Raw genomic sequence first — 8,061 nt, forward strand, 5'->3', positions numbered from 1 at the left:
CATCACCGACCACCAACAGACTAAAGGTGACTGCATCACGGACATTATACGAGAGCCGGGGTATTATGGAACCCCGGGGTACCATAGCCATAAGGTTCAATTATTGACTGTGGACTGGGATCTAACTTATGTAATAAAGAGACTGGCTGGAGCACAAAGGAGTATATTTGGAACGTTAAATTTGACCATGAAGAGCAGCATACCAATCTGACGAAATAATAATGTCTTCAATCAGTGCATATCGCCTGCCGTGTCAGACGGATTGCAAATGTAAACGAAGCACGTGGAACAAAAGCTCAATCGTATGCAAATATGCGTGTGCACTTGCATATTGGGAATAATACTGAATAAACAAAAAGATGAGTAAAATACATGGTGTAGAGAACATATGCACATTTTTTATTTTCTTGGTTCTTTCGGTAAAGTCACGTAGAAGGGACATAATAAAATAATAAAAATAAAACAATAAAATTCTCACGACGTTTCGATTGCAACACAAGCAATCATCATCACCTGATGATCACCTGATATATATGAATCCCTGCAGTCACGAAAGCTTTAAATCGAAACATATGCACGGTCGAAACATCGAGATGGCCATGAGGGAGTCGTTGATGAATGAGTCGAATGAGAGGAATGGCAGCTAAAGGCTGGAACGCCCGAGATGGAGCGACGAGATCAGCAACGCTGAATTGTGGCATCACATCACCGTGAGGGATTGGCGATGGCATACAAAGGTCTTCTGAGGCACCTCCGATTAGCACGGTTGGCTACGTATGGTGCGAAAGAAGTTCAACATAGGTGCAGAAGTAGATGATGGTTGATGACGATGACATTTTCACTTGCCTCGCTGGTCACGCGCACGTGAACAAATTAGTCAAATTATGAGTGATATGAGAGTAAGATATAATCTGCTCATTGACCCAGCTTAGTTGCATGTAGAAAGTGTATTCATATGCATATCGTATTGTGGAGAAGCAAACCATTTAACTTCAAAGCGATAAGACAGCAAAGCTTGGCTGATAACTGATGGTTATCAGTAACTTGAGGGTTAAAAATTGGTTTCTCATAAAAGTTACCTTGTCCTCATTTAATTTAAAAAATGTGTTAAATTTACATAAATGCACAGTTCACCTATTTTAAATAGTTGAATGTAAACTTATTGCAAGTTACGTGTGCTGTATCTGATACCAAAAAGGAACCCTTTAAAAAAAGAGGGCTAGGGGGCCGTCCATAAATGACGTCACGCACCTAGGGCGGGGGGGGGGTCAGACATTCGTGACGATGTGTGACGACGACGGGGGGGGGGGGGGTTGAGAAATGTGACGTCACATCAAAATGCACAACTTTAAATAAATATAGACAACACGTTCTACTTAATTAAATCGACTTTTTAATAAATATTTTCTCCTACAACATCAGAGTGCAGCGCCACATTAAATACGCACTACAATGACAATAGTTTAAAGCGATTTGAAGCATTTTTTTTTTTAGGGGGGGGGGGCAGAACTTTGTGACGTCATATTTGAGGGGGGGTCTGACTTTTTGTGACGCCGTGCGACTAGGGGGGAAGGGGGGGTTAAAAATCGTCCAAACTTGCGTAACGTAATTTATGGATGGTCCCTAATGCATTGTGTTTGTGCCTACAGCCGTAGACGGATTTGTTCGAATTTAATTCAGAACGCTGCTACAGTATGCGGTTGACTCTAATCCTAGAGGGGGCTTTAAACACATGAATCGGTTGAATGACAAGATGTGACTTGTGTGCGTGACTAGCGCTCGTGGTTGGGATAGCGCCTCAATGTTTGGCACACTGTCACGAGACCTGCAGCCATGGCAGAGAAGCAAGCACATTAATGAACTAATTACCCCACGGGTATCCAATTGGTATCTTTAAAACAATTACAGTGATGAAGACTTAATGAAGTAATCTATACAAGACTATCTCAAAGGAACGGTACGGCCCTACAATGTCTTGATCGTGCTTATTGCATGTTTTATGCATTTTAAAATAGTTTTTTATATATCTAAAAATGATGCAGAAACATGGGGCCTCGGAATGATACATTTGGTGTCAAATTAGAATATTTTATGTGAGTGTAATCTTCTAAATATATAATTCAAAAGTTGTTTGTGGCAGGGTTTGTGTGTGGGTTTGTTTATGGCGGGGTTTGTGTGTGGTCGCGCGCTTGGTTCTCCAACGGTGGGGTATATGTAAAAAAATAGCCAGGTACTACGCTGTAAGCCCCACGGTGAGCAAGCGCTATTCCTTTTTCACATCCGTCAACTTTAAATTAGTTGAATTAGCGATTTAGTGCTATTTTTGTGCGATTCCCTTTTATGTATTTATTTATGACTCGTGCACGACCATACCAACTCACGCGCCTTTGGTGGGGAGGACGGCCCATGCCAAGTCGCACGCCTTCGGTGGGAGTGAGGGGGACATTTTCTTTCGCGTTAAAAATGCTATAAAAATACACTAAACGCTCAGGTAAATTCTTCACGGTCTCATTTCCCCCCCCACCCGATGCGTGTAGTTAGATGCTACCACTATAGGCCGTAGATATTACTGCAGAGCGGCCGTGCCCATCGTGCCTGGGGGGGGGGGGGAGTCAGGGGTAGCAGCCCAGCCTGCCAAGGTGCCACCTCGGCCAGCTGGACAATCTAGGCGAGGCCGGAGGCTCTGCATGGGACTAGGCCTCACCACGCCACTCTGTCAGGTGAATACTTTGTGCTATAGAGTCGATAAATACTGCTATAGAGTCAGCATGCACTACTGTATTGATAGCAAGTACCACCACAGTCGATATGCACTGCTGTAATCATAGCAGGTACCACCACAGTCAGTATGCACTGCTATTACATTTTTCAGAGTATGTTTGAAATATAAATTTGACCCGGGCAACCCCGGGTACTTCCCGCTAGTATCTACTAAAACCTACAATTTACTCAGCATTTAGTTAAATTTTGACTTAAAACTTTAGTAACTGCAGGAATTCATATTCTTTGGTGATTTGGGTAAAGTCACGTAGATAGAAAAATAATAAAAAAAATTAAATCAAAATACTAATGTAGCCTGGTTCATAACCAGGCTACAGTCTACATCATAGACTGCCAATACGCTCACCAGCTTAAAAACCAGGCTACAGTCTACATTATAGACTGCCAGTACACTCACCCAGCTTAATAACCATTGCTACAGTCTACATTATAGACTGCCAGTACACTCACCCAGCTTAATAACCATTGCTACAGTCTACATTATAGACTGCCAGTACACTCACCAAACTTAATAACCAGGCTACAGTCCACATTATAGACTGCCAGTACACTCCGATTAAGAACCAGGCTACAGTCTACATTAGTGGTGTTTTTTTATTCACTTGATTTTTTCCATCTACGTGACTTTATCGAAAGAACCAAAGAATATCAGCATTTCGTTGTTTGCAATGACAAATTTACGTTTCTAGAAAATGTATTTATTTAATTTTCATTTAATTTTTAAAGCATAATATATTACATTTGTTGACAATTTTCTTTAGAAATGAGGAAGCCTATCCAAAAATAACCGTATTCAATTAAAGTATTTTTTTTTACACTGGGTGATTGTGCTTTATTTTCTCAAATAACCAAATACCCTTTCATTATTTCTAAACGTTTAAATGCAAAATTTTGATTGTACCTTTAATGCTATTTGTGAAGTGCATACCTTAACATATAAACATGGTTATCAGGCCAAAAGCAACAAACCGGCTTGCAACAATTAACACCAGCTTGTTTTTTGATGCACAATGATGCTATGAATTACAATTATAGATTTGAAGCTTTCGTGACTGTAAGGATTCATACTCTTAGGTTTTTTCGGTAAAGTCAGGTAGGTACAAATAAGTAGTAATATATATATAATAAATAATGAGAATTCAAATAATAGAAAAAATATAATTATAATTGTATTTCTATTATTTTTTTCTATTATTTTTATTATTTATTTTTACCTAGGTGACTTTACCGAAAAAACCTAAGAGTATGAACTACAATGTCCTTAACTGCAAAATGTAAATGCACCCCTTGCAAACGCAAATCCCCGTTGATGCGTCCGAGATGCGTGCGGCTACGTTTGGGGTCGAGCAAGGCATTCTGGCTCCTGCACAGACAGCTGCCAAAGTAGGGAAAGCTCGCGCACAGCATTGGCTGCAGTTTCACATTCACAAACCAGCATGGCCACGGTAGCACGAGGTGCATTCAATAACATCATCACCCGGTTTTACACGCGCTGCATATAGCCACAGCTGTGGGACGGGCCGCGTTACCGCACCCCCAGCTTGTATTGCACCACGGATCAGTTCTTCATTTCAGGCAGCGTGAAAGCAAGCAGGGACAGTGCATCCCTGGGTGTTTTAATGTTCTGGTCCAAAACCCTTTGTAGATTGGAGCTCAGACACAGTAATGTACTTTCACAACTTGCTTGTTTCTACGTGATATTGTACTATCTCGGGTGCCACAGTGGCACGATGTTAAATACCTCGCCTGGTATACAGGAGATCGTGGGTTTCATCCCAACCCTGAAGCTCGTGTATTTGGAGTTTTCATGTTCTCCCCGCACCTTCGATGAGCACGGCTTGCTAAATCCGGTGCGAAAGAAGTTGAACGTACATGCATTAAACTATACACGCCACTACGACACACTACGCTACACACTACACTCCGGCACCTCCGATTAGCACGGCTGGCTACGTACGGAGCGAAAGAAGTTCAACATACATACATACATTGAAGGGAATGTGGAACTTTGACCGCTGGCTCAGGACTGCCAGCAGAGATGAGCACAACCTCCACTCGTTGCAGTAGACAGACACGCTGACCCGACTGTTTTTAATTGTGTGGATTCGTGCCTCGTGACACACTTGGCTGTTGTTAGCCACATGCGACTTATTTTGACACAAATGAATTATGATTTTTTGCAGTATTTGGTATAAAAAAATGTTTTACGAATAAACATGAAGCAGCATGCATTTTGTAAGACCGATGAAATACACAACCCGTTTGTGATTGCCGTTTGTGTATCTAGGCCGGGCACAGTGTTTAACTTTAATACAATGAAGGGGAGGATTTTGGGTGAAACGGATAGGGTACAGAGTTACCATATATTTGTGTGTTGCATGTACACGTGAACGAAAGCACTTCATTCCTTACGTGTGGTGGCTTGGCAAGTCGATGGGGCCAGAAATCAATGTAATTCTCCTGCACCGGTATTGTTTAATATTCAGGGCCACTGGCAGTGGCATGTATGCAACATGGAGTGCGTCGCTCATGTGTCTGAGCTTGCTCGTGTGTCTCATGCTCACTTGGTTGTGACATCACATGCTAAGTGTGGCCGGAATACCAATCGTCCTGTTTATGTTCACTCATGTTTATTTTGAAGACCCAATTGTTGGAATTATTTGGAAATCTCGTCTGTATGTATTAATAAACACAGAGGAATTGATATTAGCATTTTCACATAGAGGAAATGTGAGCGTACATGTATTTGTGATGTTAAATGTAAGAACGCTGTTTTATGTTGAGTAGCATATTCATCGTATATACATATTTAACGTTTTGAGGTTAATCTTATTAGTTTAGACATTCGAATACTTTAACTTTAACAGTACATTTTTTAAAATTCTGATGTATATATGCGATCAGTACTTGCACATGTGAAAGACGTGACACCACGTCGGTCCGTGGTAATTAAAACACTTCCTTGTAGTATGTTAGAATATTGCCTTGTCAGGGGCAAGTGCAGCTGCTGCCCTGAGTTTCGCAACAGCCAAACTATTACTGAGCCTCTGCCAAGCAGCCGTAAAAATGCTTCCACTATGCCAAGCTCATCAAAACTGGACCATCCTTTGCCAAATTTCATCCCATTGCCAGAAACTGGGACAACGTAGTCCTTATCATCGGCCCTGACTCCCAGCCATTCTGATCTATGGTCTAGCAGCCTCCATTACTGGCTACAAATGATAGTGGTAAGTATGGTATATATCAACATTTTAACCCGTAAAGGTGTCAATGAATGTAATTATTCTTTTCAACACGATCTTGCTTGCGATGTTATGGCCAATTATGATGTAATGACTTGTCTTATGTGAGAGGAAACTGAAGTGACTGAGGAAAACACGTGCACACAACGGAAGAACACTCCAGACATATGCTATTTGCTTGTCAGAAACCTACTTGTATGGATGTACGTTCAATTTCTTTCGCATTGTATGTAACCAAATGTGCGGGGGGAGGACAACAAACTGAACATAAAAAGCAGTTGTAAATAATGTTTTCAAAAATCTAGATTTAAAAGTGCATAGCTCCAGTGGCTTCCTAATATCAGACGGGCGCAGAAGTGCATCTGAAAGCACGTGATGCAGTGACCGTCTTTATCCGATGGTTAGCCAAAAGCCAATGCAAGGATGACCCGCATTACTTGCTGTACTGCCTCTTGCAGGCACCTCGTTACCCTGGAGTAGAATGTTTCATGCAAGGTCCATTCAATGTGATCTGCTTATGCTGCCTTCAAATGACTTACAGGCATTCCGTAAGCTGCCATAGTGTCATAGTTGGAAATTCTATCTCTGAGGGGCAGCAGCTGAAACAATGCGGAAAGTTTATAAAAGCCTTTGTCCACCCAGCAGTTTAAATGCATACACCACGATTAGTGGATCGACATGTCGCGTGTGGTGGGGTAAAATGTTGGTGTTCACAAAGTTACGTGAACAATTATGTGCATTCATTACTTGTGCAATGTTTGTAGCTTCCATTAAGCTAATGTTGAGATTATGTACATGTTTTTTTCCCCCACATGGAATTAAGGCTCCTTTTCATTGATCTCTTCCCTCATTTTTCCTCCCCCCAATTCCTATTACAGGATGGCTGATAATACGCAAGGGGCGACCGTAACAAATGGATCAGGTGACCGAGCCCGCTTGCCTGCTCAGCCAAAGTCAGAAGGCACTGCATGGGATGCAGCAGTAGGGACAGGACCGAGGTCTGCTGGCAGTGCCGCAGCAGCAGGAGGAGGGGTGGCAGCAATGCAGGGTGTGGGTGACAAAGATCTTAGTCAAGCTGCCTATGAAAGACAGCCAAGAAACGCTAAAAAACACAAGAAGCGTAGCAGAGCACGCCAAGAAACAGATTATAAATCAGATGCAAAATTTGCAGCTGCACAAGGTAAAAGTGTTGACAAGCCCGAAGAAGCTCCCTTTAATGTGTTTAAAGATATGAGTTTTGAAGAAAAGAATTACCCTCAGAGAAAAGTTCAGGACTTTTGCAGGGAAGACTACTCGCAAACTTATCTGGATAACGATTTTAATAGGAGAGACAAACCCCATTTGCCTGAAATTCCTATTTATTCTGAAATGCATGGCAGAGTTGCTACGAATGAAGCACGTTGCCCATATTCTCACACGAAGGATGTTGGAAAGACCGATGACGTGCAATGCACCGGATTCTATGACGATTCACGCTTTACAGAAGGCAATATGAAAACTCCAAAATATAAATCTCCCAAAAAGACCGATTTAATTCCTTTTTCTGAAATATTTGAGGGCGCTCCATTGAAAGAAATGCATTTACCCCCAGTGCAAGTTACGGATAATAAGTCAGATTTCACTTATTTTTCTGAAGTTCAAGAAACGTCTGCCTTGCCCGGTGTAAGCCACCCCTCTCTGGTAGCCAAAGATACAACATCAGAAGGCGACTTTGCTTATTTCCCCAACATTAGCGACAGTGCAAACTTGCTGGACTCAAAATATCCAGCACGGAATGCCAAAGGTGCAATCAAAACAGAACACAGTACATTTTCAGGAGTTAATAAAAATCCAATTTTTACAAATACGAGTACTCCCTTTGTAAATTATATGGATAAAAATAAAGCAGATTTGGCTGTTTCTGAAATTCAAGAAAGTAACATTTTCACAGATACCAGTTATCCATCAGTGATGGATGAGGGAGAATTAGTTCAGCCTGAAATTCATAAAAATCCTTTGTTGGCTGCAGAAAACTTCCCCTCAGTGACAGATAAAGATG

The 8,061-nt window shown here is 41.6% G+C and overlaps 1 long non-coding RNA gene across 1 annotated transcript in view; it reads left to right on the forward strand.

Moving 5' to 3' along the window:
- Positions 1 to 5,980, forward strand: part of LOC144933742 (uncharacterized) — a 28,362-nt gene extending 22,382 nt beyond the window's left edge. The window contains exon 3 of the long non-coding RNA XR_013637087.1: positions 5,914 to 5,980. This is a non-coding gene — a long non-coding RNA (uncharacterized LOC144933742). The remainder of the gene's footprint in view (positions 1 to 5,913) is intronic.
- The last annotated feature ends 2,081 nt before the right edge of the window (positions 5,981 to 8,061 follow it).

This window comes from Lampetra fluviatilis, chromosome 1, assembly GCF_964198595.1.
Source record: "Lampetra fluviatilis chromosome 1, kcLamFluv1.1, whole genome shotgun sequence".
In the NCBI taxonomy this organism is placed as follows: Eukaryota; Metazoa; Chordata; class Hyperoartia; order Petromyzontiformes; family Petromyzontidae; genus Lampetra; species Lampetra fluviatilis.